Source organism: Lepidochelys kempii, chromosome 1 (genome assembly GCF_965140285.1).
Source record: "Lepidochelys kempii isolate rLepKem1 chromosome 1, rLepKem1.hap1, whole genome shotgun sequence".
In the NCBI taxonomy this organism is placed as follows: domain Eukaryota; kingdom Metazoa; phylum Chordata; order Testudines; family Cheloniidae; genus Lepidochelys; species Lepidochelys kempii.
Window position 1 is genome coordinate 91,100,885 of NC_136380.1, and position 12,604 is coordinate 91,113,488.

Genomic DNA, 12,604 nt, shown 5'->3' on the forward strand with positions numbered 1-12,604 from the left:
GTGAAGAGACTCTGATGCTGGTCATTTTAAACCAGGTCAGTCTAGAGACTATTCAGATCAATTTGCTTGTGTATAGATAAAAGTAATTTTTCAAATGTATTACGGTATATTTGGTGTTTAACTTCATGAAAACTAATGGGATGGTGTGTGCATTGTTTTTATTTATCCATGTCCTGTTACATTTACATTGTAAATGCCCCATAACTAAAAAAACTCAGACAATAAAGAATCCTGGTGAAATGCAAATTAAGAACTTTAACAGAAAAGTGCTAATTTCAAAGTAAGTGGCCATTGTGTGTGATGACCGGAGGTCAAAGACTCAAAGCGCATCTGTCACTCATTGTCATCAAAGGAAAAGCCCACCTGGTAGAGAGACTGTCAGCTTTCTTTTTTGTCAGAAGAAGCTCTATGTATGGATGCACGGAAAGATCCTTCTGGCCTGTTTGGACCCTTACAGGGAAGTGTACCAGAATCAAAACAGAGACCCCAGAGACAATCTAGGTTTCCTGAAAAGACTTTTGGGAAACTGGAAGCTCTTACATCTTACACTGCCACCATTTGGAATTACAAACTGTTAATATATTTTACCTACAGTGTATATATATACTGTTAATAACATCTGTTAATATATTTTACTTGCTTTAACCTCTTAATAACTCTCATTTCCTTTTCTTAGCTAATAAACCTTCAGTTAGTTTAGTATAGAATTGACTGCTAGCATTGTCTTTGATGTAAGATGTGACCAATTGATCTGGGATAGGTGACTGGTCTCTTGTGACATGGAGCACCCTGATGTGGTGTGATTTTTGGTTTACTTGACCTTTTATCATAAAGTTAAGTCTGTCTGGGTGGCAAGATAGTCTGGAGAGTCTAAGAGGACTGTCAGTGACTCCATGGCAAGAGTGGTATAGTGATCCAGGAGTTCACTTGTGTTACTGGTTGGGTGAAATCTAATTACAGAACACACCACCAGTGTGGGGTATCTACCTTGTTTTCTGACAGTGTGCCCTGAGGTAGGCACACACAGTGTTGAGCCACTCCAGGCACCGTGGCAGAGACATCTGACTGACTGGACATTCCTAAAGTAGGGAGTGGTTTTGAGCTTATAAATAAGAAGACTGCAGTGGGGTCTCTTTCCCTCTCTCATCTGCCATCCAGATGCTTTGTGATGCAACATAACATTCCATATGATCTGCATATCATTATGGATTTGCATACACTGGGAAAATGAACTGAACATTACAAATTGGGTGAGTGTATGTACAACAAGAAGGCTCAAAATTCCCTATAACTCCTCACTTAATAGTTGACGGTCTAAGGGTACGTTTATGTTTGAGCTGGGAGGTGTGATTCCCAACTCACATGAATATACCCATTCTAGCTCTGCTCCAGATAATGTGCTAAAAATATCTCTGTTGCATAGGGGGGTGCTCTGGCTAGCTGCCTGTGTACAAACCCACCTGGGCCCCCTGGATACATACTCAAGATGCAAACCCAAGACAACACCCATGTTTCCCCAGCTACTCTGCTATTTTTTTTTGCATGCTAGCTGCAGAAGAGCTAGTATGGATACATTCAAACAAGCTGTGAATAACACCTCCCAGTTCAAATGTATCTGTACCGCCAGTGTGTCATCCCATAGGTCAGGTTGCCTCTCTTTTCAAATTACCAAATTTTGATAAAATATTAATAAAAGGGCTGAGTCCTACAAGCCTTACTTCAATAGAACTATTTGCATGAGTAATGGTGGCAGGACTAGTGCAAAATGTATGCACTGGAATGTATTTACAATTTGATTAACGAGACTCCTTCTCCTTTGTTTCTGAAGATTGTTTTTATTTTTATTGTGGATATGCTGTTTTGCTACTTCTCTGTTATGGACAACATTTCTGTAATTTTAGCAACTAAGATCTGAAGTTCAATCATACTCCATTGAAGTCATTTTTATTTTTTTCTATTGACTTCCATGAATGTTGTATCAGGCCTTAAATGATGAATGCTCTGCTACATGCAATTATTGTCTCATAGCTTCCCCCTAAGAGCTAAAAACTTACATATTTGTAACTTCTGTATTCTCTCCTGTTGTATTTACCTCTGGATTTTGAGACACATCTGAGAAGGTGCTGCATTATGACACAGATGATCAAAATGTTTTCTCCTAAATGCATTTTGAAAAATTACTATTTTTGCTTCATTTCTGACGCACTAGTGTGATTTATTTTTCATGTAAAGATTTTCAGTGCACTAACAAATCTGAGATACTTTCAATATGCTGTCTACTTTATTTTGTGTTGCCTGTGTTCTCTGTACTTCCATGTCTTCTACAGGCAGTAGAGTCATGCCATGACAAAGAGATATCTAACTTTCAGTGAAATATAGTGAATGTTTAAAACTACTCAGTGGTAGAAAAATAGCTGTTTAGACATTTCAGTATGCTTCTTGGCAAAATAACTTTTTTAAAGGAACTTTTGAAAAATGTTCAGCTTTTACAATTCCTTAGAGGCTGAACAATAAACTACATATAAAACACTTTTCAGCTCCTAGGAAGAAAATTGCTTTAAAATATATTAAATGTTTATCTTTGTTTGACAGAGTTAATAATATTTTAGGGATATGCAAAAATAGCTTTCCCACAATTTTTGATCCCCATCAGTATTTTGTAATGGATTTTCGTTTCACATTTTTGATGTGGTGTTTACAAAGTGAGACAGGCAAATAGCATTTTTTCCCAAGTTTTGTCAATGCACTTCACTGTTATCAGAATTCAGTCTAGTGTGACCCCAGATGGTTATTGTTCTCAAGGAGTGATATCTGAAGTTTTACAGGGTTTGACAGTGTTTCAGATGGAAGACACGTGTCTTGGAAGGGTTGGCATTCAGGAGCCATGTGCAATAGTATTCTCCAAGGACACGCAGGGAGCCATTTAGAATGTGCTCAAATCCTTCTGACTGCATGGCAATGAAAAATCTTTGGCATAAATGATTCTTTGCACATTGGGAAATTCTGGTTGGTCATTTGTGTAGGCATTAAGCAACAAGGGTGCTAGTGCTGATCCTTGGGGAAACATATTCCATGGAATCTCTCATCAACTTTTCTGAACATTCATCTTGACAAAGAAACATTGATTCTAGAGCAGGGAGATCCGGGCATCTTGATGTTTCTCAGAATTCTTGCTAGTTTCACTAGGAGTGCATGACAGTTGTGAGTGTCATAAGTGTCAACAGCCCCTGACATCCAAAGAGTACACCAAGAAGCTTAAAAAAATGGAACCCCAGGAACTGTGTACTCCAAAAACTGGCGAATTTAAAATGGGGAGCAAACCCTAAAACACTCTGAGCAACCAGTCTCATCCTGTAATGCTCATCTGTGGAATAATCCGCCCTGTATAATCACAATTGAGCCATGCATACAAAATTGATACTGAACTCAATCAATCCTGTAGGATCAGCACAATCCTTTGAAACCAACTCCAGCATTGTCCTTATACTACCTAGCTGGGATTGCCCCATCATCAGAGGGGCAGGATGCCCTCAATAACAGGGAGACACAAAATAAGATGTTCATGGCATGGCCAGACTTCACCACCCTAGACACTGAAATCCAGAAAGAGCTTTTCCTCTGAAAATACCTTACCCCAAAATACAATGGTGGAAGTCATACAGTAAAAAATAAAAAAAAATGTGGGAAATGCAGATGACCCTGAAGAACTTGGCTCCTTCAGAACAACTCCCTCTAGGCACTGACCTCAAGAAAAAACACTGCTATACTCTAAATTGAGGGAGAGTTGGTGTAGCAAAGACTTGTGATAACATAACCAAAGGGAAGCAGAATGAACCCAAATATGAATGTGGAGAGGTTAGACAAACCTTTGCCCAAACCTTTGCCCAATGTAGTGCCCCATCAATATCCTGTACCCGTGAGAAACTATTTGAAATAAGTGACAACACTAAGTCCTGACTGTGGTTTTGCAATAACTAGTTATGGTGATGATCTGCAACTTCTTTGTTTAATCTGGGTGTATGTTTACATATGGGGGATTTGTAATGCACAAAAATGGAAAGTAGGATGAGCACATCAAACTAATTTTGCTCATGGAAGAGGTGAAAGGCCAATACATGAAGTAACTGAATTACAAGGACTGTTTCCATCAGGTTATAAAGTGCTATATTCTGCAACAAATCATCCTAAAATGACAGATTTCTAAAAGAAAATGCACTGCCTTTTATTTACCAGGTTTCAGAGTAGCAGCCGTGTTAGTCTGTATTCGCAAAAAGGAAAGGAGTACTTGTGGCACCTTACAGACTAACCAATTTATTTGAGCATAAGCTTTCGTGAGCTACAGCTCACTTCATCGGATGCATTCAATGGAAAATACAGTGAGGAGATTTATATACACACAGAACATGAAAAAATGGGTGTTTATCATGCACACTGTAAGGAGAGTGATCACTGAAGATGAGCTATTACCAGCAGGAGGGGGGGAGGGGGCGAGAAAAACTTTTGTAGTGATAATCAAGGTGGGCCATTTCCAGCAGTTAACAAGAACGTCTGAGGAACAGTGGGGTGGGGGGGGCAATGGGAGCTGCGGAAGTGGTGTGGACTTCAGGGACGTGCTGGCTGACACTTCACGCAGCTCCCATTGGCCGGGAATGGCGAACTGCAGCTACTGGGAGCTGTGGGGGGTTGTGCCTGCAGACGGTCAACGTAAACAAAATGTCTCGTGGCCCGCCAGCAGTTTACCCTGATGGGCCGTGTGCTGAAGATTGCTGACCCCTGATCTAGACCTTTAAATAGAAATGAATAGTCTTTGACTGTAACACAATTCAAAGACTGTTTGGTTAATCATTTGCATTTTCTTTCTTTCATATATCAGACAGTTCAGTACATAGTCTTTGTGGATTTTTATATTGACATTTATTGAAGTGTTCTGATTGCTGCATAGATATTATCTAAAACATTCTGATTTTTAGAAGAACAAGCATAACTAAAACTCAATTTTAAACCCTCAGGAAATCCCGAAGATAAAACAATTTCTTTGGCATAAGCGCAATAACACCAAACCAGCCCTTCTGCTATTTATACCATCACTCATTTCAGCTATAGCAATAAAATTTTGATTAACTGTAGCCCTAGAAACCCACCTACATCTCCCCAGATAGAGCTACCCACAGATGCAAATAGATCACATATAGTCCCAAAAATCACAAATTATAATGAGCAACACTGAATATATTTTGTGTCGTTACTTTGTCCCACTTATGTCTTCTCTTTGGTCCTTAGGTTTCTCCTTTATGTCCATGCCACCACAGTCCTTACAAGACTCTTCTGGGACAGGATCCCTTTGTCTGTGTCCTTTTGACTGAAACATCTGATTAGTGCTAAGATGTAAAGTGCTTGTTGGGGGTCACATTCTGCATTAATTTATATTACATACAACCCCACTTAAATTCAGAGCTGGATGAGGCATAAATCAGTACACAATGTGGTCCTAATTTTTTCCCAAGTAACAAAAATTTTATTGAAAGTCCATTTTTTCTTTTTCTGCATGCATAGTTCCTTTTCCTTTTCTTTCTACACGTTATCTTCAGTGACCTGTGACCAGAGTCAAAAGTTATAGCAGCAGTCACACATGTCAGCCTCAATTATTCACTCTATGAATATGTATCTGCTGTTTAATTTTCATTAAACTTTTGCCTACGTCAATGTATTTTTCTGAATGAATGAGCCTTGCCTTTCCAGATTGATTATTCACAAATCATGCTTATAACTTACTACTGCTAATAATGGTTAGCAATGAGTACAATAAAGTATCAGGATACACTTCCTTATGCTTGTTATACCCATCAAAGCAGGAACTGGGAAACCCAAGCCCCTAGAAATGGTGTCCCTCACCTGTCATCTATATTACATCCTGATGGCAGTATTGTCCATCCATTTCATTCATCAACAGGATGCTACTAAAGGAAAGTAGATGATGTAGCTATGTACCTGGAGAATGACCTCTAGGAAAGTTTGTGAGGGCTATCTCTAAATATGCAGCATCATCTTAACACAAAATGAGGGTCTCTCTAAATGAGATGGATGAGGGGGTAAATCCAGATCCCTCTAGATGTACGCCAGTTGGGTCTTTGTCTCATATTCATCCTCCTTTTGGGCCTTTGCAGGTTGGGAGGCTTCTTCTAACTTCCCTAAATGAGCTCCACTCCCACAGGCAGAACCCCAAGATCTCAGTCACCTGCAAGGATGGGGGAAAGGTTCTACCTTCTTTTATCCTTGCTAAGGAAACTATGCGGTTATCTGCACACACTAGCTTAACTAAAGGTTGTTTTAAAATTGGTTTAAGCCTTTGATACACTCAATTTTTGTATTTGTTAATTAGGGATGTGATTTTTTACCAATACAGTTATATCAGGATAATCACTAATGTGGACTCAATTGTACCAGTTGTGACAAAGTTTCTGCTCTGCCTTAGTGGGTCTTGAGCTTATTGGTGGATTTGCTCACCTTGGAGCTTCACAGCAGCCCTCAGCTTGGCCGTTTTTCTGAATTCACAGTCCAGGTCGACTCCTCCTGTGTCTGACCAGGAGTTGGGGAGGATTTGGGGGAACCCGGGCCCGCCCTCTACTCCAGGTTCCAGCCCAGGGCCCTGTGGATTGCAGCTGTCTAGAGTGCCTCCTGGAACAGCTGTGCAACAGCTACAACTCCCTGGGCTACTTCCCCATGGCCTCCTCCCAACACCTTCTTTATCCTCACAAGAGGACCTTCCTCCTAGTGTCCAGTAATGCTTGTAAACCTCAATCCTCCAACAGTCCACGTTCTCACTCTCAGCTCCTAATGCCTCTTCCTCCTAGCTCCTCACATGCACACCACAAACTGAAGTGAGCTCCTTTTTAAAACCCAGGTGCCCTGATTAGCCTGCCTTAATTGAGTCTAGCATCTTCTTGATTGGCTGCAGGTGTTCTAATCAGCCTGTCCTAATTGTCTCCAGGGGTTCCTGATTGTTCTGGAACCGTCCCTGTTAGGAAACGGAACGTCTTTTGCTTGCTCCTCAGCTATCTGCTTTCTATTCTTTCCTAAAGCCCCCTGGCCCGGATTTTTCTTACTTTTTGCACCTGCCTTAGTCCCCGCCCGACCGGGCCAGACGCTTTTTTGATTTTTCTTTTCATTTTTTGTGCTTTTTTTCCGTCTACGTCCTTCGCCGGCCATCCCCCCCCCACGCCTGCTTTCGGGCGCAGCTATTTGCCTCAGCTGAGCCCCCGGAGGAGGGGGGGGAAGATTGCCGATTTTGCTGTCCGGAGGGGGGAGTGGAAACCCCCAGACCCAGCCGTTTTGCCAGTAGCTCGGACCTTACAACATTCTTAACATACCGGAGGACTTGGAACACAGCCAACACAGCCGGAGACGGAGATTTCATCAGACAGAAGAAATAATATAAATCATTGTGACGAAGGCCGTAAGATTGAGTAACTTTCTGAATTATACTCTCGTGGGGGGGAGTTTGACTGTGACTATTTGCGTTTGTGGCGGCACAGGGGGTGTGGCGTGGAGACCCCCACCCCCGATCCATCGGTGCCCCTACCCCCCCATCGTTATTACAACTGTCACGGCCCCCCCGCAGTCTGTCCCTGCTGGCAATCTGCCATCTCCCTTCGGATCCAGCTGTTTGCTTTGAACTTTGCCTTCCGGACCGGACCTAACAACCGACCAACCGAGACTCCTTGGACAAACATGTGTGGGTCTGCACCCCCCCCCCCCCGGATTGCTTATCCCACAACTTGCCCCTTTTACTGGACCCCGATTTTGTTCCCCCCCCTTCTCCCAGCCCCCCTCCCTCGGCATTTTTTCCCTTCCCGTCCGCAGCCAGCGGAAGGAGGGGCTGTTCCGCCTTCTCCCCTCCCCCCTTCTCCTTCCGGTGTCTCCCTGTCTCTCCCTGCTCACAATGGCGGGGAACGAGAGGGGCGAGACTGCTTTAATAAAATTAGTTGTCCCTTCCCCACCACCACCCCTGCCCAACCCCCAAGGTCCCCCCCCTACTACTATTGTTAAGGTACTTGCCACCCCCCCTGCTAGGGCACCGGTAGCAGGAGGCACCAGGGTGATTGCTGCTGCTGCTGCACCCCCCCCCCCCCAGATTCTAGGAACCCCCCCCCCCCCGGTTCGCCAGAAGGGCCTGGGTGGGTGGAAAGGAAAGGGCCCCACTAAAACCACTGAGCCCTCCATGGCAGGGGCTGCCCCCACCGCTGCGGCCTCGTCATCAACCGTGGCGCCCCTCCCTGCGTTTCCCTCCACCAGCTCTGCGACTGTCCCTCCCCTAGCCCCCAGGACGTATGCCCGGGCGGCAGCGGGCTCCCCCCTGCCTGCCGCCTCGTCATCTCGCCCCCCCCTGCCTCCGCCACCATCACCAGCGGCTGAGGCCCTTTCCCCGCCTTGACCAGGAAGCACGGCGTCCGTTGCCTCCTGGTGCCCGCCTCGCCCCACATGGAGACATACGTGCAGGCGTTGGCTAAGGTGGTAGGACCCACGGCTATTGTGGCGGCCTCCAAGATGTATGGGAAGGTCGTTTTCTTCTTAGCCTCGGAGGATGCCGCCCAGGAGGCGGTGGAGAGGGGCCTGATGGTAGGGGGGGTGTTTGTCCCCCTAGAACCGTTAGAAGACCTGGGCGTTCGCCTCGTCCTTACCTCCGTTCCTCCCTTCTTACCCAATGCTGCCCTGTTACCCACTCTTTGCACCCTGGGGAAACTTGTTTCTGTCATCAGCCCTCTCCCGTTGGGCTGCAAGGACCCCACCCTCCGTCACATTTTTTCGTTCCGCCGGCAAGTGCAGCTTCTACCACCGGCAGGTGCGCGTGACGGAGAGGCGCTTGAGGGGTCCTTTCTAGTCCCCTACGAGGGAGCCCGCTATCGGGTCTTTTATTCTACCGGAGAGGCCCGGTGCTACCTCTGCCGCTCAGCGGGGCATGTCCGCAGAGACTGCCCTTTGGCTCGGGGGGGAGGGGCACCCGAAACCCCCGAGACCCGGCAGGACATCGGCCCCGTCGCTGCCGACGCCCCTGGCTGCCCAGTACCTGAAACCAACCCTCCTCCTATTCGACCCATCGCTGCTCCCGTCCGGGCCCAAGAGATACCTTCCCTACAATGCCCGGGCGAGCAAGGGGTTTCCACCCTTGCTAGTACCAACCCAATAGAGCCCATGGAGGAGGGTGTGGCAAGGATATTATCGGGTATAAGAGAGGGCCCTCCCCAAGGAGAAGCCCCCGCCCCTCATGTTGCCCCAGCGCTACCTCCCCGAACCCCTAAACCATCGCCTCCGCCCCCCGACACGACCCCTGCTAACCAACCCCCAGATGATGCTATGGAGGGCTGGACCCTAGTCCAGGGGAAGCGAGGCAAGCGGAAGGCTCGAGCTCCGCTGCATCCACCTGACGCGGAAGCCCCCCGGAAGACCAGGAAAGGAGGCACTGCTATCGAGCCTCCCGCCACGGCCGCGAGCGAGATCCATCCGCCGGTGTTGGGAGGGGAAGACGGACTGGCATTGGAGGGCAGAATCCCCCCTCCACGGGAAACCCTCCCCTCCGAGACTTCTGAGGACACCCCTTCTGCCCAGACGCTACCCGAACCCCCCGCGGACCCCGAGGCGGCCGTTGAGGCGGGCCTTAGAGGAGAGGCCCCCGGGGTGGCAGGAGTTGGCCTCTCCTCCGTGTATGCGGAGATTGAGGCCCTAGATTTGACCCCGGTCACCCAGGGAGGGGATGATTTGCTGCCGGCTGACCTCGAGCTGGGCAGCCTTACCCCAGCCTCCCTTTCCCCATGCTCCCTCCCCCTTTTTGCCTTCCCGGGTGAGCACCCTGCGGAAGGCGGTCCACCACCTGATGCCGTGACCGCTAAAACCACCATGGAGCCAGCACCTAGCATTATCGGGAGCCCCTCCCCTTCCCCCTTAACCCTTGACTCTGCTCAGGAGGCACTTTCCTTTAGCTGCTCGCCTCCTGCACCCCAGAGCCTTACCCCTGCCCCTGCCCCCACCCCTGCCCCTGCCCAAGGTCCCTCCTCCCGCAATGTTAATGCCGCCCCTGGGGTTATTTCCTTTCCGCCTTTTGCAGACTCCCCCCAGGGAGCAGTCTTTGCACTTTCTAGTCGCGACCCGTTAGGAGTGGCAATTTTTCCCCTGCCATCCCCCTCCACCCCAAGGCGTGAAATGAATTTAATAACCCCAGCCTGTCAGACGCCCCGTCGGTGGTCCGCACCCTGTCTACCTGCCTTAGCGGACCACGAGGCTGTATTAAGAGGCCCATCAGGGAATACCTCGGGAATTGTAACCCCACCCCCCCATGAGCTGCGGCATGCGCTACGGAAGTTCCTAGAGCACTCCCGTGGCGCCCGCGATAGGGCACAGCTGGCTCTTCGGCTATGGGGGGACTTTGATCAACTCCTCCAGGCCACAAAGGCCCTTATAAAGGAGGGCAGGGGGCAAGGAAAGCGCGGTGCTGCGGCCTACAAGCGAGCCCGCAGCTTCCGAAGCGATCTACTCACCCACGGGATGGGTCATGGGTTGCTGTGCAACCCGCCGGGGGCCCTGAACCTCCCCGCCAATACGAGACCCCCACCCCCCCAGCCCTCCGTATGACGCCTCTTATTATTGCGACCCTGAATACCAGGGGCTTTAGGATGGCTCTCCGCAGGTCCCAGGTGCTCTCTTACCTTCGGGAGGGGAGGTACTCTGTAGTTTTCCTGCAGGAGACCCATACAGACCCGGCCGCCGAGGACAGGTGGCGGCTGGAGTGGGGGGACGGGGTATACTTTAGCCACTTTGCGACCTGGCAGGCTGGAGTGGCAACCCTATTCTCCCCCAACCTACGGCCTGAGGTGCTAGGGGTCAATGAGGCTGTGCCGGGCCACGTGCTGCACCTTCGAGTCCGTATGGAGGGGCTCGTGGTTAATCTTGTTAACATCTATGCCCCGCAAATGAGCTCCAGGCGGCCACAATTTTATCAGCAGGTGTCCGACTTTCTCGGCACCCTGGATTCGCATGAGTGCCTGGTCCTGGGAGGGGACTTTAACACCACCCTCGAGGAACGGGACCGCTCAGGGGCCGAACCGAGTCCGGCTGCCGCGAATATTCTTCAAGGGATAGTCGACCATCACTCCCTAGTGGACGTCTCGTGCGACCATCACCCAGATGACACCTCCACGTTCACCTTTGTCTGGGTGGAGGCCCATCGGTCACACCACTCTCGGTTGGACCGTATTTACTTATCCCGTTTCCATCTTTCACAGGCCCACTCCTCCGCCATTCGGCCGGCCCCATTCTCCGATCATCATTTAGTCGCTGTAACGGTTTCCCTCCGTGCAGAGAGACCGGGGCCGGCCTATTGGCACTTTAATAACAGCCTGTTGGAGGACGAGAGCTTTGTGATGTCCTTCCGGGAGTTTTGGCTGGCCTGGCGAGAGCAGTGGCGTGCCTTTCCCTCGGTGCGGCGATGGTGGGATCTCGGGAAGGTGCGCGCCAAGCTCTTCTGCCGTGACTACACCCGGGGCACCAGCCGACGGCGAAATGCGGCGATAGAGCAGCTGGAACGGGAGGTCTTAGAGATGGAGAGGCGCCTGGCTGCCGATCCCGAGGACCCGTCCCTCTGCGGAGCGTGCCGGGAGAAGTGGGAGGAGCTCCGGGCCCTTGAGGACCACCGGGCCCGAGATGCCTTCGTTCAGTACCGCATCCGCCTCCTTCGGGAGATGGACCGCGGCTCCCGCTTCTTCTATGCCCTGGAGAAAACGAGGGGGGCCAAGAAACACATCACCTGCCTTCTTGTGGAAGACGGCACCCCCCTCACGGGTCCGGAGGAGATGTGTGGGAGGGCCCGTGACTTCTATACAAGCCTTTTCTCCCCGGACCCGACCGATCCTGACGCTTGCGAGGTGCTCTGGGAGGAACTCCCCATGGTCAGCGTGGGCGACCGAGACCGACTAGAGCTGCCTCTCACCCTGGCCGAGTTCTCGGAAGCCCTCCGTCGCATGCCCACCAATAAATCTCCGGGCATGGACGGGCTGACCGTGGAGTTTTACCGCGCGTTCTGGGACATTCTCGGCCCAGACCTAGTCACCGTCTGGGCTGAGTCCTTGCAGAGCGGGGTCCTCCCTCTGTCATGCAGGCGAGCGGTGCTCTCTTTGCTGCCGAAGAAGGGGGACCTCCGCGATCTATGAAACTGGCGTCCCGTCTCACTCCTTAGCACGGATTACAAAATCGTAGCGAAAGCAATCTCGCTGCGGCTAGGGTCCGTGATGGCGGACGTGGTCCACCCAGACCAGACCTATACTGTCCCGGGTCGCAGCATTTTTGACAACCTCTTTCTCGTCCGAGACATTTTGGAACTCGGGCGGAGAGATGGTCTATCGTTCGCCCTCCTGTCTCTTGATCAGGAGAAGGCGTTTGATAGAGTAGACCATGGGTACCTCCTGAGCACTCTGCAGGCGTTTGGATTTGGACCTCAGTTTGTGAGTTTTCTCCGGGTGCTGTATGCCTCCGCGGAGTGTTTGGTTAGGCTCAACTGGACCCTGACTGAACCGGTCAGCTTCGGGTGAGGAGTGCGGCAGGGGTGCCCCCTCTCGGG

The 12,604-nt window shown here is 49.6% G+C and overlaps 1 long non-coding RNA gene across 1 annotated transcript in view; it reads left to right on the forward strand.

Annotated features, from left to right (window-relative positions):
• LOC144930668 (uncharacterized) overlaps positions 1-5,650 on the forward strand; it is a 38,330-nt gene extending 32,680 nt beyond the window's left edge. Inside the window, exon 3 of the long non-coding RNA XR_013635980.1 lies at positions 5,281-5,650. This is a non-coding gene — a long non-coding RNA (uncharacterized LOC144930668). The remainder of the gene's footprint in view (positions 1-5,280) is intronic.
• Positions 5,651-12,604: the final 6,954 nt, after the last annotated feature.